Source organism: Eleutherodactylus coqui, chromosome 2 (assembly GCF_035609145.1).
Source record: "Eleutherodactylus coqui strain aEleCoq1 chromosome 2, aEleCoq1.hap1, whole genome shotgun sequence".
Taxonomy (NCBI): domain Eukaryota; kingdom Metazoa; phylum Chordata; class Amphibia; order Anura; family Eleutherodactylidae; genus Eleutherodactylus; species Eleutherodactylus coqui.
Window position 1 is genome coordinate 324,386,252 of NC_089838.1, and position 25,197 is coordinate 324,411,448.

Genomic DNA, 25,197 nt, shown 5'->3' on the forward strand with positions numbered 1-25,197 from the left:
CAGCCAGAAGCAACCATCACAGGAAGAATCGGGCTTGGTGAAAGAAATGAAGCCGGTGATCGCCTGGTACAGTTCTTCCAAGAAAATTGGCTCAGGCTAGCAAACACGTGGATGCCCAAATGCCGACTGTACACGTGGACATCTCCCAATGGCCTCTACAGAAATCAGACTGATTACATCCTGTGCAATCATCGTTGGTGAAGATCAGTCGTTGCAATGAAAACCTTTCCTGGTGCCGACTGCAGCACTGATCATGGACTCCTTGCAGCTAAGATCAAGATCAAATTCTGTAGCATTAAAGGGGTTGTCCCGCGCCAAAACAGTTTTTTTTTTTTTTTCAACCCCCCCCGTTCGGCGCGAGACAACCCCGATGCAGGGACTTAAAAAAAAAACAGCACAGCGCTTACCTGAATCCCCGCGCTCCGGTGACTTCTATACTTACCGGTTGAAGATGGCCGCCGGGATCTTCTTCCTCCGTGGACCGCAGCTCTTCTGTGCGGTCCATTGCCGATTCCAGCCTCCTGATTGGCTGGAATCGGCACGTGACGGGGCGGAGCTACACGGAGCTACACGGAGCCCCATTGAGAAGAGAAGAAGACCCGGACTGCGCAAGCGCGTCTAATTTGGCCATTAGACGGCGAAAATTAGACGGCAACCATGGAGACGAGGACGCTAGCAACGGAGCAGGTAAGTGAATAACTTTTTATAACTTCTGTATGGCTCATAATTAATGCACAATGTACATTACAAAGTGCATTAATATGGCCATACAGAAGTGTATAGACCCACTTGCTGCCGCGGGACAACCCCTTTAAGAAAGGTGCTGCATTGAGAAAATCCGACACCTCTAAAATCCCCCCATCATACACTATTGAGGTAGCAAACTAATTCGGACTGCTTGTCATATCAGAAAAGCATCCAGAGGAACTACAGCACGATATACAGTCCACAGTTACGGAAACAGTCAGTAAGCATCTCACCTATAAGAATCAGGAAAAACAATTGGTTGTCCGAGCAAACCCTCAGAATAATTGATAGAAGAGCAGCAAAAGCGGCCGGCAACAAAGACAAAGTTCAGCAACTAAATGCCGATTTTTAGCGAGCGGCAAGGAAAGACAAGGAAATGGACTGGAATGAGCGTTGCAAACAACTCGAAGCAGAAGCCATGAAAGGCCATATGTGAGGCCTATTCTCACCGGTCAAGATGGCCCGAAAACCTTTAATGGCACGCAACAGCACAATCAAAGGCAAAAATGGGAAGGAACTGAATGACCAACAGAGTATGAAGGATAGGGGGAGGGAATACTCAGAGGAACTATATGCCTACAACCACATACCTGGACCATTACATGAGGTTCAGCCGGTGGACTTGGAGCCTCCATTATGGAGTCTGATATGGTTATGGCAATGAAACAACTAGCCAAAAGTAAAGCACCAGGCATAGATAACCTACCTGCAGAGCCATTGCTGCCAGTACCAGTGAAGACCATCACAGCGGTGTGCCAGGCAGTATGGGCATCCACACAATGGCCACAGGACTGGGAAAGATCTGTCTTCATGCCTCTACAAAAGAAAGGTGACTCCCAGAATTGCTCCAACTACCGAACAATACCCCTCATCCCGCATGCACGCAAGATCCTTCTCAAAATTATACAGGAAAGACTGAGATCAGTAGTTGAAGTGGCGCGTCCTGATGCTCAGGCAGGATTCCGTCAAGGACGCGGCACCCGCTGCCATATTGCAAACCTGCAATGGACCATGGAATATATCCACATGTGCTTCATAGACTACAGCAAGGCCTTTGACTGTGTCGACCTTGACAAGCTATGGCAGGCCCTACAAGAGCTGGGCGTATTGGTACATCTAGTCAAGCTAATAAAATCACTTTATATCATTTAAGAAGCCACTGTGAGAACACAGTATGGGGACACAGATTGGTTGGGATCGGCAAAGGCGTCTGACAGGGCTGCATCCTCTCACCCTTCCTGTTTAACCTATATGCAGTAGTGATCATGTGGAAAATGTGTAGCATCCGAGGAGCGGGCCCCAGCCTAGGAGACAGCAGGGTACAGTTTGGGCCTTGTCACGGTGGCTCTACCGCCTCACATTTGGAGGGTAACCAGGGACACGTCCAAGGGGTCGAGGGCAGGCTATGAAAATAGGGAAACCCAGCGGTGGATTACCTTAGTCCTTTTTGTCACGTGTGACGCCATCGTTCTATCCTCTGCGGTGAATCCAGTTGTTGGTAATAAAGAGTCCACACACAGGGAGTTAACTTTCAGAGCCAAACCGGTGAAGCTTGTTTACTTGCAATAACTTGGTACAGTTCAGTAATAAACGCCAGCAGGGAAAACAGGGCAAAACTCAAAGTGGTGTTACAGGGAGGATTCACGGGTAGGCAGGAGAAACCACAGTCCTGTTATCTGTGGGTCCTGATCCCGGCAACACTCTTCTTTCACTCCAACTCTCTACCAATCATCAATCGCATTTGGAAAAAGAGGTGCGCTGCATAGCGGCTCCTCATCCTCTCTCTCTTTCTCTCTTTCAGTGTTTAGGGGTAACACTGGCATCTCCTGGGTAAAGCAGGCCAGGGTAGGCTTTGGCTTCCTCTCAGCCTCTTCCATTCCGGACCACACAGAGCTGAAGGCCTCTGTGTGTCTCCCTTCCAAAAGCCCCAAGCTCAAAGACCCAAAAACGACAAACGGACCCACTCATGCACCTTGCACCTACATATATCTTACAAGGTCACATGACAAACAAAAAATAAATTTCCAGACAGATATCTCACATACCAGACAGTTAACTCTTACAGTGCTGCAGCTATGCAATACACATCAATCATGCAACACAGAAGACACTGACAATACAGTTAGATAAATGCATGCACACTTTTATGGAGGGGCCCTATTACTCTGGGCCACTACAAATGGGCCTAGACAAATTGGAAACCGGGGTGAGAATAGGTGGCAGAAACATCAACTATCTCCGTTATGTGGATGACACAACTCTACCTGCAGAAACAGAAGTCGGTCTGAAGCCGCTGATATGGAAGATTAAAACTGAAAGTCAAAAATTGGGCCTCTACCTGAATTTAAGGCCTGTTTCACACGGGCTACAAAACACATTTATGTGAAGCCCATGCTTTCCAATGGGTTTTTTCACACGAGCAATGTTTGGTAGTCTGAAAGAACCCATTGGAAACCATGGGCTTCACATACATCGTGTTGCGATTTTGTAGACCGTGTGAAACAGGCCTACAGAAGACTAAAATTATGACAATTACAAAAAATGGCCAAATTCAAATCAAAATAAACAATGAGGTCATAGAATGCGTACGAGACTTCATCTTCCTTAGTTCAAAAATTGAGCAGGCTGGAGAATCTATGCCAGGGATAAAACATAGTATAACATTGGGGCGAAGCGCGATGCTAAACATGGACAAAATCTGGAAAAGTAGGGATGTCGGTATACAACTAAACACAGGATAGTGCAGACCACCGTATTCCGCATAGCCATGTATGGAGGTGACAGCTGGACTGCGAAAAAAGCTGGTAGAAGGAGGATTAATGCGTTTGAGCTGTGGTGCCGGCGAAAGCTGCTGCGTATATCCTGGATGGTGAGAGGAACAAACAGAGAAGTCCTGAATTGTATAAGACCCAATATATCACTGGAGGACAAGATGACCGGGCTCAGGCTCACATATTTTGGCCATATAATGTGAGCAGAGTCACTAGAAAAATCTGTAATGCTTGGACAGATCAGTGGCAAAAGCAGACCCGGCGCCAAAGGACACGATGGCTGATACTGTCAGAGCTGATACTGGCATGGATATCACACAACTGAAAGAAGAAGTGCAAAACCCCAAAACATGGAGGGAACTCAGCTTTAGGGTCGCCGAAGACCGTGAATGACTAAACAGCTAACAACAACAGCTGCACATTTTTGCAATATAAATTGCATTTTTTATGGGGTGGTTGTCAAAAGACATTCTGCACAGCGTGCCATCTAACCCACCGACAGCCCAGCACTGCTTCACAGCCTAAGGGCTCCGACCTACAAATGTATGCACAAATATGCTTGGCGCTACGAAGCGTATTTGCGCATGAACAAGGGTTGGGTATTAGTGTATCTTGACACCACCAGCAGAATGAGTGGAGTCAAGATACACGCCCCTCAACCAATGCCCCAACCAGGATTGGCTGCCCAGGAGAATGGGTGGCCATCATCTGCCATGGTGATAATGTTGGCTGTAGGCTCCACAGAAATCCCCCTCCGCCACTGGCCATTATTTCCTTTGCAGCCTCCTGGCGCTGTTCCGCTGCTCATATAATTGGAGGCCGCAGAGGAGACACTGACGGAGCATGCAGGGGTGAAGCCACAGCCGTGGACCCACTGACTGCTGAGCCCATGAAAATAGCGCAGCAGGAGCAGCGGGACACAGCGGAAAAACGGCCAGCACAGGAGTCACACAGCACCGGCGGGGAGCGTGAGGAGCGCCACTGCCATAAGCCCCAGCAGAGCAGTGAGTGAGCTGAGCTTCGTCGGGCATTCATCCAGCAGCGGGAGAAATCGGCGCGTAGCATCTGCTGCGGCCCCGCCGCAAGCCCCAGCGGAGGAGTCAGTGTCCAGAGCTCCGCCAAGCAGTAACACAGTGCCGTAAGGTTGACAGCACAGCGGCGGGGACACCAAGCAGCCAGGGGCTTCGGGGTAAGCAGGTGGGGAGGAGCGAGGGACACAGAACACTGGCAGCAGCGGTATTATTGAGCCACTCGGGAGCTGGGGGTGAGACGGGCGTTCCTCCTGTCAAACCCATAGCTTCCTGGTGGCATCAAGATACACTAATACCCAAGGGTTGTCTGCCAATCTCACCCTTCTCTTACTTTTTTTTAACCTGCCATAGACTTCTGTGACAGCTTTCTGCATAATACGCAGAGAGGGTAGGTCCTATCTTTCTTCTCGCGTAGGAAATGCATGCGAGAAACACGCGTGTGAGAACAAAATTAATGAACTTGCTTTGTTTCATTGCGGTATACTCACATAATTTTCAAGCGTGAAAAAATCCGCGCGAACTTGTTCGTCTGCTTGAGCCCTAAATCTGCAAAAATACGGAATAACTCAATTTTTGGGAAACTTCAACTTAGCTTTGGTGGGATTAAGAGAACATTGGTCGCAGCACATAAGGTGTTAACTGCAGGGTTCGGTGTTCTTTCAGCCGAATCCCGGTGTTATCATAGTCAATGCGCAGAGAATAGAAGCCATGGATGTCAATGGATTTGTTCCCAAGAGAGTGTTTTGCGTGTGCATTTCTCAAAAATAATTCTCCTGCATATTTGTAGACCAAGGGCCCCATAGAAGTGTACGGGAGGTGCGTAAATATGTAGTCGATATGAGTGTAAATGCTCAATACGCTGCGCAATGCCTTGAAAAAAAACCACACACATCTGGCCTTTGTACTCACGTCTACGAAAGTTTTAAAAACTTTTTCGGCAGCATACTGTAGCATCCAAGCATTGGTGGTTCAGTGGTAGAATTCTCGCCTGCCACGCGGGAGGCCCGGGTTCGATTCCCGGCCAATGCAGGATTATTTTTTTTCCCCGTTTTTGTTCCTTTCCCTCATCATCCAGTGTCCTGTAATACATATTATAGATGTTTGTAGACTGGATACAAGGAGCTCAGCAGGGACAGTTCAGCTGTTCAGGATCCCTTAAGAGAGATCTTTTTCTGCCACATCATCACTTTCTAGCCAAGATGCTTCTAGACGAAGGATCCTTTCTGCTGTTTTATAGGGAAAGCACTATAATAAATCTATTTTGGGGACATACAAAACAAAATAAAGAAAGGGAATATGTACCGATTTTGTGCGGTTACTACTGAAATAAACACATTTCCCTTCTAAACAATTGTATAAGTAAATCTAAGCTGCATGTTTACGGCGAGCAGTCCAGGCGTATCGGACACAGCCTGCGTGTATGGAGAATGTCTGCTTACCACTCTAAGGGCTTCTACAAACAACTGTATTTGCGTGCAAGCACAGAGAATAGCGCCCATTGATGTCAATGAAACCACAGAAAGTGGCCATATACTCACTGATACAAGAGGGCAGGTATATACACCACATCCCAAATATGCAGACAGACAGACCGATTCATGGAGGAGCCACCACACAGATGAAGGTACTGATGAACAACCACTCACACACCTTCCTTATATTGGGGGTCGGCTACTTAGTTCTATACAAAAAAGGCATATATATGTGAGTGGTTGTTCATCAGTACCTTCACCTGTGCGGTGGCTCCTCCATATAGTAGTCCGCTGTCTGCATGTTTAGGGATGTGGTGCTCCTACCTGCCCTTTTGTATCAGTACATTGGTAAGTATATGGCTGCTTTCTGGGATTTTTTTGTCTGTTTATATTTCCCTTTTCTGTGATTTTGATTGATGTTAGTGTAGGGACTTACAAGTGAACAAGGACCCTTTACGCGGATTGTGAGCTTGTGTATTGCACTGCATGTACCATGTGGCCTGGCACCCTGTATATGTCTTTTTGTGCAAGAATAGTGCTAAACAGCTGCCCCCCCCCCCTCGGTATAAGAGAGGTGTGTAAGTGGTTGTTCATCAGTATGTTCACCTATGCAAATGCTCCTCCATACAGTAGTATTGCTGTCTGCGTGTTTGGGATGTGGTGTTTTTACCTGCCCCCTTGTATCAGTATATCAGTGAATATATGGCCGCTTTCTGGGATATTTTTTATTTGTCTGTTTATGTCTTCCTTTTCTGTAATTTATAGGTATTAAATAGTTACTTTAAAAGCCTTGAGTAAATAACCGAGGCCAGAGCTGCAGGAGATAGCTATGTAGCATTCAGACTGAGGCGGGTCAAGATGACATGATCCTCGTGCTTAACATGTTCCAAAATATTCTCTCTAAACAACTTATTGTTTACTATTCTGAGAAGCTAATCATGTAGGATTCTACTGCGCCTGGGCTTTATTTGTTTGGCATTTTAGATGTTAAATTCCTTATCCTGCATATTCATATTGTGTTTATGTTTTATCAACCAATGGTAATAAATGAATTATAATAAATTTGAATTATTGTAATCAAAGCATGAACCTCTAAAAAAACTGCTGCCTGTCAATTAATAAAGATAATAACTTTTGATCACGTCCAACTGTGTTGTGGTGGAAGCTATTTCCCGAGCTCGGCCTATATGAACTAACTAATTTGAAACCCAAAGACATACTTAGAAAAGCAATCTTTAAGTTTTCACTAATATGCAGCAAGGGACCCATAGAAGACTATGGAAGGTGCGCAAATACACACTTAAAATGCGCACCATTCGGTAAAAAAAAAACACATCTGGACCTCATTAGGCTAAATAGCCTTTAAAATCAGGGTATCGTAGGTCATCTTCACCACATGCGTGCGGGGATGTCACAAGCATGTGACCAGGTCCTGCGTGCGCAAAAAGTATAGTACTATGTGTGGATACGCGCTCAAATCTTCATGGCGTAAATACATTGCGCTGAAGCATACACAATTGTACAGGTGGTCGTCTCGAGCTGCCCTAAACTATATGTGTATCCTGTCTATTCCCATCTATCAGCACAGGAACATTGTGGCATCCAGTTATATGGAAGATGTGTACATTCCACTAAAAAACAACATATATACTATTCATTCCCAAAGTATCAAGTACAGGAAGGTTCTAGTTATGTGGAATATAACCACTATACATTCCGAACAACTCATTCCTGTAGAAACAACACATCTATTCTGCAGAGGACGATTCCGAGTCACCATTAAGGGCTCCTTCACGCAGGTCTGTTACCGCATGCTGTCGCATGCAGAAATACGCTTGACTAAACTGCAGAGAATAGAATCCAGAGACATATACGCCATTCCGCGCACAAAAAGACTCGTTCATTGCTCAAAAGCACGCGTGTTTGCTCTAACGCTTGTCTGCAGGAGCCCTAATCCAAACCCTCTTTAGCCTAACGAGGTCCAGATGTGTTCTGTTTTTCACAGAATTATGCAGCGTATTGTGCTATTGAGCACGCATTGCGAACCTTTAATAGACTTCATGGGCGCCTTTTCTGCGCAAATACGCAGAGAGATAGAGCAGGTCCTATTTTTTTGTGCACAAAACACTTTCATGAGAACAAACCCACTGACTTCAATGGGTTCTATTCTTTGTGTATTGCGCCTGTATATATTATGTGCACAAAAAACATGACGCCCCCCCCTTCATTCTTCATATATCCTATTGCACTTCTTACTTGTTTATACACAAATACGGCGCATGAGCGGCTCGTACAGCACTTCTGTATATAAGTATAGTACCCTAGACCCTGTTACGTCTTTTGGTGTGTATGTGGAATATGCTGGCGCTATATACATGTTATTACAATCATTTTACATAAAATATGTTTTCAATCCACTCTGCATCGTACGTCTGTTCTGTTCACTCCATGTGTATCAGGGCTTATACAGACGAACATGTTTGCGCAGGTTTTTGCACACGTGAAGCATAAAACATAAAACGTAACAAAACGGAGCCATTGATTTCCATGGGTTCGTTCTCACAAGCGCTTGTCTCATACAAAAAGACAGGACTTGCCCTTACTGCGATTTATGCAGAAAGCTCCCCTTATGCCCCCAACTCAGTAATAATCTCCCAAATAGGCCCCAACCTAGTAATAATGCTCCACATAGGCTCCTGCAGCATCCCATAAGATGACCCCCGACACATGGCATATGTTGAGGAGTGGGGAGGGCAAGATGCTGGTTTGTCACGTCGGCACTTACCACGCTCCCTCCCAGAGGAAACCATGCAGCCAAGGCCAGGGCAGCACTAGGTCTCTTCTGGGCACCCCCGGCATAAGGATGCCCAATAAACGGTAGAACAGGTGCAGAGTTTGGCACGGGTGATGCCACCGTTCCCACTGGCATGAGCATCGGCAGGGAAATAGTTGAGCCACAGACAGTGATAGAGTAACTCAGCAATACACAAGGCACAAATTACAGATTTGGAAAGTGCAGGAATTAGATAAACTAGAGTACCTCCACACGGCAGGCCCAGACTACAGGGCGCCTGTGTGTGACCAATTAAAGATGCGTACCTCCACTCAGCAGACCCAGACTTCAGGACGCTCGGGCGTGAAACAATTGTAGATGAGTACCTCTGCACTAGCCCTTGGAAAGATGCACTCACTTACTGCTCACTCTCTCTCTTTGGGGGCTCACTCTCTCTTCATTAAAGGGGTTGTCCCGCCGCCCAAACTGAAATTTTTTTTTGCCCATTAATGCCCTGTAGAGTAAAAGCATCACGCACAACAGCTTTACACATAAAAACCGATATTCTGCTCACCTTTCTATTCCTTTTCTTCCCTTTATAAAGCTGGCCTGAAGAATTTTTCAAAGATGGCGCCGCTGAGGAGTTCCCATGATGCACTGCTGCCTCTCTCTCCTCAGCGTGCGCGCTCCCGACGACAACGGTCTCATGACTGGAAGACTGGCTTCATTATGGAGACGCACACTGTCATGGGGGGAGCGATATCGGGCTGTGAGTGATGACCCGATATAGCTCTTCCCCTCCGGGAGTCCCTTCACTGCTTTCAATGGAGCCGGCAGCCGTGTGGCCCCATTCAAAGCAATGGGAGAGCAGGGAGAGCAGTGCGATCTCCTGCTACTGCTGTGACAGCTGCAGAGGGAGATTCCTTCATCTCCCCGGAATGTCTCCTCATCACTGGACACTGTGACATCATTGTTACATCATTGTCATCATTGTGACATCATTGTCCCAGTGTCCAGTGATGAGGGGACATGCTGGGGAGATGAAGGAATCTCCTGCTACAGCTGTCACAGCAGTAGCAGGAGATCGCGATCTCTAACATTACTTTCAATGGCAGAGGATCGCGATCCTCTGCTATTGAAAGTAATTGAAAGTGAAAGTAAAACAAAACATGCCCCCCCCACACACATGCCTCCACAGTGCCCACCTCCTCCACAGTGCCCTTTCACAGTACCCTCCTACACATGCCCCCACCCCACAGTGCCTCCCTCATGTCACTACCACAGTGCCCCCAAAGTACCCCCCCTCAGTGCCCCCCTCCACATGCCCCCCCAGTTCCGCCCCCTCCACAGCGTCCCTCCATAGTCCCCCCTCAACAGTGCCCCCCCCCCACGGTGCCCCCAAAGTCTATGTGACAGCACCCGTCGGCCAAAAGTCTATGTGACAGCACCCGACGGCGACAAGTCTATGTGTCAGCACCCGACGGCCAAAAGTCTATGTGACAGCACCCGACGGCGACAAGTCTATGTGACAGCAGCCCATGGCGACAAGTCTATGTGTCAGCACCCGACGGCCAAAAGTCTATGTGACAGCACCCGACGGCGACAAGTCTATGTGACAGCACCCAACGGCCAAAAGTCTATGTGACAGCACCCGACGGCGACAAGTCTATCTGACAGCACCTGCACTGCAAAAAATCTATGTAACAGCACCCCTGGCGACAAGTCTATGTGATAGAACCCCCCTCCCTGCCACCCGCAGGACCAGTGACAGCCCGGGACACCACCCACAGGACCAGCAAAAGCTCGCCCCCCTCCCCCCTCCAGACCAATGACATGCCAGCACCCAATCCCCCAATCCCCCTCCCCCCTGAGGACCAATGACAGCCTGGTGCATGGCACCTCCCCCCCCAGACCAGTGTAATGCCGCCCCCCCCTACCCGTGCTAAGTGACATGCATGCACCCGCACCCCCGTCCCGACCAGCGAGAGCCCGGCACCTCTCCCCCCCACCCCCACCAACCAGTGAGAGCCCGACGCTCCCCCTTCTCCCCTCAAATTCTTACTCTTCAGCTGATGCTCCGGCCCTGTTCCCGTGGCTTTCGTAGAAGCAGCAGCGGCAGGCAGTCACTCACTCCCTTTGGTAGCTAAAACCAGGGAGTGTACTGTGCATGCGCCGGCGGGGGGCCGCGCGTCCCCTGCAAGCTGACCTGGGCTTCCTGAAGCAGTGCGCAATCCCGGCAGAAGAAGCTGTACTGCGCATGCGTGAAGGAGAAGAAGCTCGTCCCCGACCCGTGAAGACCTGGAGCCGGCCCGACAAGAAGAGAAGAAGATTTGTCGTAACCATGGACGACCGGAGAAGCAACAGGAAGGGGTGGGAGGGGCACCCCGGGGGAAGGGGCACCCCTAAGGCCTCATGTCCACAGGGAAAATCAGGTCCGCTACGGATTCTACATGGAGAATCCGTAGCGGGTCCCTCCTGCCCCACGGACATGAGGCATTAAAATAACAATTTAAAAGAATTAACTCACCCGCAGCGGACCGGCACGTCTTCTCTTCCTCATGGCCGGATCTTCTTTTTCGGCCGGTGGATGAACTTGGCACGTCGTCGGCGTGCCGCGCGCATGCGCTGGGCACATCCGCCGAGCCGAAGCAAGAAAGATCCGGCCGTGAGGAAGAGAAGACGTGCCCGGCCCGCTGCGGGTAAGTTATTCTTATTTTAGGTCTCCCACGGATCCGGAAGTCTTCCATAAGCCTTAATAGAAGACTGCGGGAGCCGTCCCCGCGGGAGACCCGCACGAAAATGGAACATGTCGCGTTTTTTTACATGCTCCATTTTTTAAAAAATTCCCTTTTATTGACCATCCGCGGGTATTTATCTACCTGCGGGTGGTCAATGCATCCCTATGGGGTGCGGATCCGCGGGCAGGAGAAGAGTTAAAATCCGCTGCGGATTTTAATTCTTCTTTTGCCCGTGGACATGAGGCCTTAGGGTAAGTAAATAACCTCTATTTGCCTAATTTTCAATGCACAATGTATATTAAAAATGGGCATTGAAATGGGCAAACAGAAGTAATCAAATGCATTCTTTATGGCTGGACAACCCCTTTAAGGGAACACACACTCTGTGGAACCTCTCCGCTTCTTCCATGCTTCACTATATGAGGGCTAAAGGTACCCCCATGTAGCTGGACCTCTTGACTACGACTGCAGAAGACATGGACACTTTCCTGCTCACAAACACTCACTTTTATAAGCTCTCTAATACCACGTGACAGGACATAAATTGATACATTTACAGACAGTCAGCTCACACTTTTGCAGACATTAACCTCTCATTTGCTGCCACTGTGCAATATACATAACAGAATGACAAGATAGTTTTGCACAGAGCATCTACATAAAACATACATGGATGACATTACATTATGGATGGGGCCAGAAAAGCATGTAGTGGGCCACTACACTCCAACTCAGTAATAATGTTCTACATAGGCCCCAACTCGGTGATAATGCTCTATATAAGCCCTAACGTGATAATAATGCTCAATATAGGCTCCAACTCAGTAATAATGCTCCTTAGTCCCCAACTGAGTAATAATGCTCTACATATGCCCCAACTCCGTAATAATGCTCCACATAGGCCCCAACTCAGTAATAATGCACTATATAGGCCCCAACTTGGAAATAATGCTCCACATAGGCCCCAAGTCGGTAAAAATGCTCCACATAGGCACCAACTCAGTAATAATTCTTCACATAGGCCCCAACTCAGTAATAATTCTTTACATAGGCCATAACTCAGTAATTTTTCCCCTCACAGGCTGCACTCAGTAATAATACTTCTTACAGGTCACCACTCACAATGCCCCATATACGCCCCAGTTCCCCTCTCAGTAGCAGTGGCCCTCATAGGCCCCAGTTCCCTAACTCAATAACAGTGCTGCTCATAGGCCCCCTACTCGGTACTGGTGCCCTCCCCTGAGTAGCAGTGCAGAGTAAAAAAAAAAAGTTATACTCACCTGTGCTGCACCTCCTGTTCCTGTCCTGTCTGCGCTGCCCAACCAGCTTGCCTGCTCACCTCCGGTAGAGTAATCATGTGATCACTGAGGCCACTTCCTGGCAGAGGATCGCTCTGCCAAGAACTCTGTGTGAGTAGTGTGGACTGCGGGGTGCAGGAGACGGAGGAGCGGCACTGGTAAGTATAACCTTTTTCTCTTTTACATTTCATTATCAGTAGGGGTAACTTAGGCGGCCTGGGGTCCCTCTGTAGCATCAGACCCAGGGCAGTAAACCCTACAGCCCCTATTATAATCCACCATTGGATGTTCTCATAAAAAGGTTTGTTTTTGCAGGTTGAGTTATGATTTTCAATTCCACCATTTTGGGGTTCATATCACTTATTAATTAAAGGGGGTTTCCAGGGAGAATACTACTGATGACCTATCCTCTGGATAGGTCATCAATAGTTAATCGGCTGGGGTCCGTCGCACGGGACCACGACCGATCAGCTGAGTGGGCACATGTTCTCAGCGCCGCAAATACACAGAGGTTGGAGTGGAAACAGCAGAAGTCTTTGCTCCAACTTCTGTTTAGTGGCTGGCGCTTGTAACTGCAGGCGTGGCTCATGTTGATTTCAATGAAAGCCATGCCTGCAGTTACAAGCGCCGGCCACTACACAGAGGTCGGAGCAGAGACTTCCACTGCTTCAGCTCCAACCCCTGTGTATTTGCGGTGCTGTCAGTGGGCGCACAATCAGCTGATCGGTCGGGGTTCTGAGCTACAGATCCCAGTTGATCAACTATTGATGACCCATCCTAAGGGGAAGTCATCAGTAGTATTCTTCCCAGAAAACCCCTTTAACTTTTTATTAACTATCACTGGTTTGATGAAAGAAAACAACTACCGGTATTCAATTTTGCAGAAGGAGTAACATGTTACCTTTATTCTGCGGAGCAGTACGATTACAGCGAGACCAAATTTATACTTAACCCCTTAAGGACATGGCCTATATTGGGCTTAAGGACACAACGATTTTTGGCTGATTTTCATCTCCATTTTTCAAAAGCCATAACTTTTTTAATTTTCTGTCCACGCGGCCGTATGAGGGCTTGTTTTTTGCGTGGCGAACTGTAGTTTTTATCGGTGCCACTTTTGGGTACATTAACTATATTGTAAAACTTTTATTATTTTTGTTTATGATAACAGGGAGAGAAAACGCATCAATTCTGCCATAGATTTTTTTTTTTACAGCGTTAATCATGCAGCATAAATGACACAATACATTTTTTCTGCGGGTCGGTACGGTTACAACGATACCAAAATTCTTATATTTTTTTTAGGTTTTCCCCTTTTCTGCAAAAAAAAACCCTTTTTTTGGAAAACTTTTTTTTTCTAAATCGCTGCATTCAAAGTCCTGTAACTTTTTTAATTTTCTATGCACGGAGCTCTGTGAGGGCTTATTTTTTGCGAGATGAACTGTAGTTTTTATTGGTGCCATTTTGAGGAATGTACGGCTTTTTTGATCACTTTTATTGCATTTTTTTAAGAGGCAAAATGCTAAAAATTAGCATCTTGCCTCTGTTTTTTTGCGGTTTTTTTTAACGCTTTTTGCCGTGCAGAATAAAAAGCATATTCAACTTATTGTACACGTCGTTACGGACGCGTCGATACCAAATATGTGCCATTTTAATTTTTTTCCCCTTTTTTATGCTAGTATGAGAAAAAGCATTAAAAAAAGGTCTGCCATGATCTCGCGCTATCCCTATGACGTAAGGGTATGTCATTTTGCGGGAAGTACCCCGCTCCCATGATGTACCCTTACGTCATGGGGAGGGAAGGGGTTAAAGAAATATTAATATTGATATCATTTTGGGGTCCATACAATATTTTGGTCAGTATTTAGATATGTGGGGACCAAAAAACAGCAATTGCTATTTAGTTAGTTTTTTGTCTTTTTTTTACAATGTTCGCATGTGAAATAAATCATGCTAAAGTTAGTTTTATAGCCCGGATACGGCGGTGTCGGTTATTAGTACTTGTTTATTATTGGCACTTTTAACAGTTTTTAGAATAAACACATGTTTAATATGTAAAGGGCTTTAGGTGTTTACTTTCTTTTTCATACATTTTATCTTTGCCTCACTGATTATACAATCGATTGATCGCTCATATAATACACTGCACTACTTCTGTAGTGCAGTGTATTATACTTGTCAGTGTACAGCGGTTCATGAGAGCAACATGGCAGCCGTGCTGTTCATTTATGGCCCAGAGCAGGAAGGGTTTAAATGGGCTTGTTGTCTTATAAGGTGATGGCATATCACTAGGCTATGGTGTCACTTTATGGTAAGTGGAGATCCAACCCCGGGGATTCCCCACCAATCCTGAGAATGAAACGCTAGTTTAGCGCTATATCCCATTTTATGTTTTCCCTCTACCATCTGGAAAGCAGTGAAGGGGATGCACTGCTATAGTAGCGCTATCACCTCGTCATTGTCACGGTCAGGGAGGGCCCGATCGCCGATCATAATGGGATGACATATCCTAATGATAGATCCCATGGAAAATCCATCATCCTCTCTTCTGGTCACACTTCAGGGAGGTCTGTAGAAGCGAGGCTGGAGATGCAAACCAATGGAGAGAAAAGGTCCGCAGATTCCCCATCAGTGAGGAGATGAACGTGTTGGTGTAGGATTTTGCGCATGTGAAACTCGGGCTCGCAAACATGACAAAGCGAACCTTTTGATTTCAATGGGTGCGTTCTTATGGGCGTGTTTCCTGCGCACAAGCAAAAGTAGGACCTGCCCTCTGTGTGTTATGCAGAAAGCTGCCATAGAAGTCTATGGCTAGTTTTAAAAAAATGAAGGTGGAGGGTGACTCTGCGGATAACCCTTGTTCATGTACAAATACTCTCCATTACGGCCAGCATATACACAGATTTGTTCGTCTGTGGAGGCCCCAGCGCTCAAACTACTTCCAATAAGAATTATTAACCTTTACTATCTCGTACGCAGTATAATCACTTTTCAAAAACTTTTCAGACGGAGTTAAAAAACATCCAAGCATTGGTGGTTCAGTGGTAGAATTCTCGCCTGCCACGCGGGAGGCCCGGGTTCGATTCCCGGCCAATGCAGGATTACTTTTTTCCTTTTTGTTCATCTCCCTCATCATCCAGTGTCCTATAATACATATAATAGAGGTTTGTAGACTGGATACAAGGAGTTCAGCTGTATCAGGATCCCTTTAGATACATCTCCTTCTGCCACATCATCACTTTCCAAACAAGAAGCTTCCAGACGACAGATCCTTTCTGCTGTTTTATAGGGAAATCACTATAATAAATTCATCTGCAAAATCCAATTTGGGGACGTTCTAAAAAGAATGAAGAAAAGGAATGAACAATAAGAAGAATGAGCAATATTACTAATTAGTAAAAATACATAGAAAGGTATAAGAATATTCCTGTCCAAGATGGACGTGGAATGAAGAGGACAGATGCGGAGTTCATAGTGGAATGAATACAAATGTAAAGGAGAATGCCTAATAATTGCCCCGTGCCCGAGGGCGGCATCACACGGGCATATCTGTGTGCGCAATACGCAGAGAAAAGAACCCGTTGATTTCAATGGGGTCATTCACATTTCCTTTTCCCGCGCGAACAAAAAAAGGGCCTGCTTTGGTGCACCAAAGGTCGCCCATAGAAATCAAGGGGAGGTGCGCAAATGCACGCACAAATGCGCAATATGCTGCGCAATTCACATCTGTAACTCATTAGGAGAAATAGCCATTTAAATCAGGACCTGTTCATCTGCTGCGTGCAAAAATGCGTATGTCCGTGTGAAGCCACCCTAAGGCTGGGTTCACACAGGGCGGATTTGCTGCGGAAATCGCGTCCGGGAATTTCGCCGCGGCAAATCCACCTGTGGCCGCTAATCCGGTTAGTCAGCCATGTGGACGAGATTTCTCAGAAATCTCGTCCACAAAAGCCGGTGAATCTGGCGCGGCAAAGATTCGCCGGCCGCAGCATGTCCATTTTTTCTTTTCCGGTGGCCACGCTCTCCTCTAAGTGCCGCGGGTTTTGAAGCAGCGCTTTTCAGGCAAAAATCTTGCGGTTTTTCGCTGCAGCCAAATCGCGAGATTTCCGCTGGGAAACCGCTGTGTGGGAACCCAGCCTAAGGGTCCCTACACATGAGCGTGAACGCAACGCATTTGCACCTAGAACAATGCGCTTTTGCACGTTTTTGTTATCGCATGGCCAGTTCACATGGGCACACGACACCCCCCACTGTGATTTTGAGCCTAAGGAGTTCCATATGTGTTCTCGTTCCCGTGGACTTGTACAGCATATTGCCCAATTGCATGCGTATTGAGTGCATTTGAGCACCTACCATAGACTTCTATGGGGTTCTTTGCGGGCCTCTTCATACGAGCGTATTTGCGCAAAGGCCCCATAGAAGTCTATGGAAGGTGCGCGCTCAATGTGTGGCAAAGAACACATCGGAAGCTCCTTAGGCTAAATAGGCTTTTAAGTCAGGGTGGGTGTGGTTTTCACCCAAAGGCCGCCTGCACACGGGCGGATTTGCATTGTGGAAACCGGAGTGGGTGTCCGCATCCAGATTCTGCAGCAACTACCACCCATAGCATGCTATGCAAAAGTGGTTCTTCATTACAGTTTCCGCTCATGGATGAAAAATCGCAGCATGCTCCATTTTTGCATGGATTCTGCGTGGATGGCATCCGTTGAAGTCAATGGAAGCCATTTGATCCATGGCACTTCTGCAATTGACATTGCAGAAAGGTTGCAGATTCTGCATCATCGGCAGGCGATGACCTAGGAAAAGCAAGAGTTAAAAAAAAAAGTGTATTGCGCATGTGCGGCGGCGAGCCGTGTGGACCATCCGCAATACCTGCTTTTCTTTTTTCAATCTGTATGTGCGGACGCCGCTGCTGCGAGGGCCGGATTCCACTGCAGGATTCCGCATGCGGATTCCGACCCGCCCGTGTGCATGAGGCCTCCTGATGTCCATATGCGCTCGTACGTAGGTCATAATAACAGGGGTTGTCTTTCTGAAACCATCTCTTTAATGATTTTTCAATGGTCATCTAGTTTCCAGATCAGCGCTGCCACCACCCTGAGCTGCAGAATCAGGTTCAGCCTCCAGTGATTGTGCTGATCAGCCGCACCAATCAAAACTGATTTATCCCAACTTATCTAGGTAAAATCTTGTGATGTCAGATCTTGTGATGTCACCCTACACCTCTCTCCTTATTGCTGATCCTTCCTTGCAGGCATGGATATGATAAGGATGGGAAGAGGGATCTCTGACAGTCACATCTCAGGAACACTTTTGTGAGAGATCAAAGCTTCCTCAGACATGCAGATGAGAGGACCATGACTTGGACACACTTCAGGACACTGTTGGCCGGAGACGTTGTGACACCATGTGGAGCTCATTAACAGGTCCATGTTACTATCCCTCTGGGTCCTGGGAACAAGTCTCACCTACCATTCACTTGTGTGGAGAGTCAACACAACAGGTCTTGGGTAGAAGAAACCTTGTAACTCTACTGCCACCAAGAAGCCGAAGTCAAGCTCAATACCCAATAAAACATTAGATGGTCACTTTGTAGATTTTCAAAATTCACCTAATTTTAAGAAGGTTTCGGACCTTTAAAAACACTTGGAATGGCATGAAAAAAAACATTATTCACCGTTCCACTGTGTCTCTGTGCCTGGGGCCCCAATCCGGTCCCCTCCGCTGTGGTCCCCACTGAAACAGGAAATGATGACATCATGTTCATTGCTTACATCATGCCCGCAGCCAATCGCTGGCTTGTGTCGTGTGCCGTTCATGCAGACTTGGCTGCAGCTGTCATGCAAGCAATCATTGCCGTAGGTTAGATGGCATCCTGTGCAGACGTTTTTTGGCGTCTCCCGCATCATAAGAGGAAAAGCTATATTTATTGCACTGATAGGCAGTCTGCCTGTATTCTGCTTCTGCAGTAAGCAGCAAAATAGCAGCATACCCCCACCAGAACAGCTCATTGAATAAATACTGTACCTGAACCAAGCTGATAACATAAATTAAGCACCAGAACCAAGCTTAGTACATAAATACAGCACCAGAATCAATCCTAGGACATAAATACAGTACCAGAACCAAGCGTGGTACATAAATACCAGAACCAAAGTCATACATAAATACAGTAGCAGAAGAAAGCGATTGTTTTGAGGGGCACCGACTGACGGACAGCGGTGCTTCGGAACATTAGAGCGGCAGAGCAGAGCTAGATCATTCATGTAGCTCCATAAGAAGTTGCTAAATTAAGGAAAAGCATCATCTGGCCAAGTTGACCTAAGAGGGCTATAGTCCCGAGCCTACATCTGCCTGGTGCCCTCCCCTGCAATCTGTTGGCTGGTGCCCTGTGCAACCAAATGGGTTAAGGTTGCCCACAGTCATTGCCCCCTGTTTGAACATGGACTGCATCTGCTTGGACTGGGTTGGCACCACTGAATTAGAGGCATGGTGGAAGGGTTTATTTTTGTATGCCACTCCCAACCTGGGACAAGGTTTTTTTTAAAGGTTGGAGAATATTCTTCAACTTAGACATGTCAGTGGGGTTCTAGGCAGAACCAATGCAAATCTGTCACAGGATCTCCACAGACCATATACCATTTCTACAAACATCTGTGGCAGATGGTCCTCTCTAGCACTGCGACCGGGGTGCAACTACTACTTCTGCACCCACTATACTCGTAACTACGGCCCGGGACTGAGATACATCATTAAAAAGAAGGATCGGGCATGTTAGAGTTCGACCTACCTAATGCTTCGTTCTCATGGGAAATAAGCAGCTACCAGAAAGGTCTGACAGCAGATTAATCCCTTCTTCCCGTTGAAATAATCATACATCCTCAAACAATCTGAGCGCACGTGTTTATAGGGAAATCGGGAGAAGTAGCTACCACATGAGCTTTTGGCCCGCAGCTAGACACATGGGTCCCAGTATGGTAATAGGAGTTGCTGCGATGTATCTCTTCGAGGTGCTCATACCCAATTCAATGACTTTGAGCATAAACTGGCCATAGATGTCAGAGAATGTTGCTCATCATGACCAGTTTTGGCAAGACCTTATGTCTATGGGCTCCACCAGACAAGCCTAGGCAGATAATCTCAGGGGTAAAATAAGGATTGCGATAACTCAATATCAAAAGTCTCCGATTTTGGACCTACATCCTGGCTACCTTGAAATAAACATGAAGGCTTGGGAGAACCGAAGAGTTAGCCAATATTTTCCAGTCATCTGAACTTTCAACCTCCAACTTGTGTCTATGACCACCATTACTGAGGAGTCATCCTCCTAACCTCGGTATGGTCAGTCCCTGGACATTCTGTCAGTATAGTTCCCATGGTTTACCCTTCACCATTTGGTTTGGTCACACGTCAGGGAAGTATGGGAAGGTGTGACAAGAGTGAGAGAGACACAATTGTCACATATCCCTTTAAAAGTCCTCAACACTTTGCAGTCATTGTCCTAGGGTTTTATTACAAGGCAAACAGAGGGTAATGGAAGCCAAAGAAGTGTGAACTGCACAGGCAGGGCAGGTGCTGATGAGGCCATCTCCTACAATAGCTCTACCTTAGTTTACCACTTGGACAAGATATGTGACTTGGGAATGTCAGGGCAAAAGGGGTTGTTCCATTTCTAAGATAAAAGACTTATGAAGAGCTGATTCCTAGGGATCCGCCACCTGGGATCTCAGTCAATCATCTGATCGCTGGGACTGGTGCTCTAATGTATGGAACTGCGTTGTTGCCAGAAGCAGACAGCTCCATAAACTGTGCAGTGGCCTAGTGTGGTACTGCATGCTGAGTCCTATTGAAGTGGGATTTATGGAAACTAACCACCCCATGATGCTTGTGATGGTTACTTCCATGTGCAAGAGCATTAAGAGACAGAGCATGGGTTGCATTAAATGGCCACTCTGTGATTTCTATTCCCCAGTATATAGAAGTCGGCTAGTTGGTTTGTTATGTCTTTGTTTGAAACTTCCAACCTCTTTTTCCTTAGATGGTCATGTGATCTCAGTTCTGACTAGCTCAGATCTACTTGGGGTTGTGTGTTCATTTTCTAGTCAGAATCTCAGTTTGTGTGATGCTAGTACATAGACCCTACTACAGAAGCTGCCTCCAGTGGGAAACATGCACTTCTATCACAGTTACTGATAATGATCACACAGCTCTTGGCACAGTTATAATAGAGGAGATCACAGCTCATCCTCCTGACTGTATACTTATGGTCTGCAGCTTATTTACGTGAATATAAAAGGTAATGATAATTAAACTGCCCCTCTCCCCCTTCCTCGGCAGGCAGAATTTTATAACCTTAGTTAATGATGTGCTGATGCATCATGGGATAGATACTTTTAAAAATGCCTATTCGACGAACTTTTGCAAAACACTTAGTTTGGTCCGAATTAGTTTACCAAAACCCCTAAAACTGGCGTATAACACTGTCTCAGGCCTCTTTCACACGAGCGCCATTTTGACGCAGAGTAGGTACACCAACACGCCACAACCAGCTGTGTAAAATCTCGATTTTAAGCTCCGATAGCCGTGATTTTTTAGCGAGGCTATTGGAGCGCTAAAATAACGTACGTGTGAATGAGGCCTCACAGTCATAAAAGCCCTTTCTAACACATAAAGTATATACCGTTACCGCTGACAATATCGTACAGGGCTTTTATGGATCTTAGGGGGCGTGGTTTAGCCCCGTTATGCAGCCAAAACGAAACCATGGATTTTAATGTTTTTGTTTCTACTATCGGGAAAATATTAGACACTGCGTCTGTAAAACTCTGATCTATCACGGTAATTTATTATTGATGCCGCATGGTGAATGTCATTAAGAAAAAGAATACACAGCGCCAGAGTTGCGCTTTTTTTTAGTTTCTCTGTATTAAAGTAAAAATTTAATAAAAAGCAATGAAAATGTTGTAATTACTCCAAAATGGAACCAATAGAAACTAGAGGACATCCCGCAAAAAATGAGCCCTCACACAGCTGTGTAGACGGAAAAATAAAAAAAGTTATGGCGGTCAGAAGATGGCGGCAGAAAATAATTTGACTTTGTTTCAAATATATTTTATTTTTTTAAATAGTACAGCAAAAACGACGTAAATTTGGTATTGATTAGAGATGAGCGAGCCCCCAAATGCTCGGGTCCGCGTTATTCGAGTCGAGCTTTTCATAAAACTCGAGAGCCCTACTCGAGTAACGAACCCCATTGACTAGAATGGGAGACTCGAGCATTTTTGTATGTGGAACGCCGGGTGCCGAGCTTTTTTTTTTTTCTTCTTGGTTCGTGTTCTCTCCTGCTCTCAGGATGGGCTCTGGAGAAGTGGGAGGAGCCAATCAGTGCTATGCTCCCAGAAATGCAGCCACACAGAACATAGTGGGTGCAAAAGGGGTCTCTATCTCTTTCTTTTTCCCTCTCTCTTTCTATCTCTCTCTCTCTTCTCTCTCTCTTCTCTTTCTCCTCTCTGCCCTCTCTCCTCTCTCCTTCCTGCCAGACCAAAAATTTTCAAATGGCGCGCTGCGGCGGGGAGGGGCAAAAAAACAGGCACGTCACAGCAGGGAGGAGCCAAAAGCTGGGGCGGGGTTGAACACGATTTGATGCTCGTTCGAGTAACGAACACCATCGAGTACGCTAATACTCGAACGAGCATCAAGCTCGCCAGAGTATGTTCGCTCAACTCTAGTATTGATGTAATCGTACCGACCCCCAGAATGAAGTTATCATGTCAGTGTGGTGGAAGTGAGTATTCTTTCCATTTCAGTACATTATATGGTACATTAAATAGCACCATTGAAAACTACAACTTGTACAGCAAAAACAACCCGCAGACATCTACGTTGATGCATAAATAAAAGTTTGGATTTTTTGAAAGTGGGGAAAAAAAAGTGAAATAAAAAAAGGCAGCATCATTAAGGGGTTAAAACGTATTCCTCATCATAATGTGGGTGAGAATCGTCCCACTTTACTGCTTTTTACACTTCCGTGATGAATACCCAGTAAGGCTCGGTCCTGCGTGCGCTCAGTGCAGAGAGTAATGCAGAGCTCTGCCACATCATCACTTTGGAGGCCAACGAGAGTCTCCGGAGACGCCGCACCTTCTGATGTTACTTCCTTCACAGCCACAGTAATAAAGAGAAGGCATTCCAGAAATGAACAGAAAACCCTGAATGTACCTTCACTGCGCCGACGTATGAAATACGCAATAATCACATAAATCAGAGGCTTTTGTATCTTGTCGGCTATTCTTTGACTGATGCTCAGGAGCCAAATAGAAGAACATGGAGCCGAGACATATTAGGCTGAATTCTGTGCCCCGTATTCGGGGAATTCTCAGCTCATATGTCGAATACGTCCATGGGCCCCTATTTATCAGACAACGGCGATAAGAATTTCCTTTTGGCCTGCGTTGGGTTGGTCAGAAGCAGAGCTATAGAGGTTGCAGGAGTTGCAATTGGAACCCGGGCCCTAAGCCTGGGGGGCCCAAAGGTCTCCCTCACCACAGTCACAGGTCCTCCTGAAGCTCTGACCAGGAAGATTATAGGTTGCTGCATTATTCACCCAGCCAGTCACAGTGTCTCCGAGCATATCACAGAGCAGCTCCTCCCCTCTCCAGCGCACATGCACTCTCCTGCTCTCAGGATGGGCTCTGGAGAAGGGGGAGGAGCCAATCAGTGCTATGCTCCCAGAAATGCTGTCACAGGCAGCCACACAGAACATAGGGGGTGCAAAAGAGGGTCTGGACTCAGTATGAAGGGGACACAGAAAGGAGCCTATACTGAGCATGGGGGTACAGAAGGGGGTCTAGACTCAGCATATGGGGGGTTCATAAGGGAAGCCACACTGAGCATAGGGGGATGCAGAAGGGAGCCTAGACTCAGCATGGGGGGAGGGGAAGAGCACAGAAAGGAGCCTATACTTAGCATGGGGGAACAGAATCTAGACTCAGCAGGAGGGCGGGCACAGAAGGGAGGCCACATTGAGCATAGGGGGGATGCAGAAGGGGGTCTAGACTCAGCAGGAGGGCGGGCACAGAAGGGAGGCCACATTGAGCATGGGGGGGTGCAGAAGGGGTCCAGACTCAGTAAGAGGGAGGGGGGGGGGGCACTGAAGGGTGGCCATACTGAGCATGGGGGTGCAGAGGCAGTCTAGACTCAGCTTGAGGTCGGTCACAGAAGGGAGGCTATACTGATCATGGGGGGTACAGAACGAAGTCTAGACTCAGCATGAGGGGGGCACAGAAGGGAGGCCACATTGAGCATGGGGGTGCAGAGGGGGTCTAGACTCAGCATGAGGTGAGGCACAGAAGGGAGGCTATACTGAGCATGGTGGGATACAGAGGGGGGCTCACACTTATCATTGGGGGCACAGAATAGAAGCCACACTGAGCATAGGAAGGGGAACAAAAGGGAAGCTACCCTGAGCATGGAAGGGGCACAGAAGGGCGACCACACTCAGCATGGGGGGCACAGTCGTGAGGCCACACTCAGCCTGGGAGGTGGTGGGGTGGGGGGGCACAAAAGGGAGACCCCGCTGTCTATAGGGGTGTGACGAAGGGGGGGAGATACCCTGATAATGAAGAGGACACAAAAAGGGGGACTCTGACCATGACGGGGACTTAGAAGTGGCATTAGTTCTTGTGGTGGGTGCTAGGGGATAGATATGAGGGCATATCTAAAAGTTAGGGATTTTGATGCGGATCTGCACTAAAAACTGCATCTGCAGCAACTTTCACCCATTCAATTGAAGGGGAGGAATTTTGCTGTAAATCCACACCAACGCTGCAAATTTTGACGCATTTTTTGTCGTGAAAATTGGTGCGGATTGTCCGCAATTCCGCTATGTGTGAACATACCCTTACTGTATTGAGGCACTATTACTTTGCCCAGCAGGGGGCACTAGTAAAGTTTGGAATACAAATGCAAGCATTATTACTATGGGAAGACAATGAGAGGGGCATTGAGGGTAGCGAAGATGAGAAGAGTGCACAGGCACAAAATAGGTTTACAAGAGGGGAAAGTTAAGGACACCAATCAGAGGAGCTGTCACCTGTGATCACTGGGGGGAACTGAACTGTAATCACTATCACAGCGTAGAACTTCTATCCGGCTATTATATGGTGACTGCATTTAGAACTATACTAGAGCAGAGCTACTGTGTCTGAGCCCACAGTGTCATGAAAACCTAAAAACCGCCTTATTTGTCTAAAAATGTGTGTATGTGCAGCAGCCGAGACACAACACTGAGGAGATGCACTTGTCACGGTTGCTCTACCAAATTCCTCCCCAGGGGACGCGTACGGCCTGAGCGAAGGCACCACTAGGCTTC

General features: G+C 47.0%; 2 non-coding genes across 2 annotated transcripts; both read left to right on the forward strand.

Moving 5' to 3' along the window:
* The first annotated feature begins 5,507 nt into the window (after window positions 1–5,507).
* On the forward strand, window positions 5,508–5,578 carry TRNAG-GCC (transfer RNA glycine (anticodon GCC)). The gene has a single exon. It is a non-coding gene; the product is annotated as a tRNA-Gly (tRNA).
* Window positions 5,579–15,854: 10,276 nt separating this feature from the next.
* TRNAG-GCC (transfer RNA glycine (anticodon GCC)) lies at window positions 15,855–15,925 on the forward strand. The gene has a single exon. It is a non-coding gene; the product is annotated as a tRNA-Gly (tRNA).
* Window positions 15,926–25,197: the final 9,272 nt, after the last annotated feature.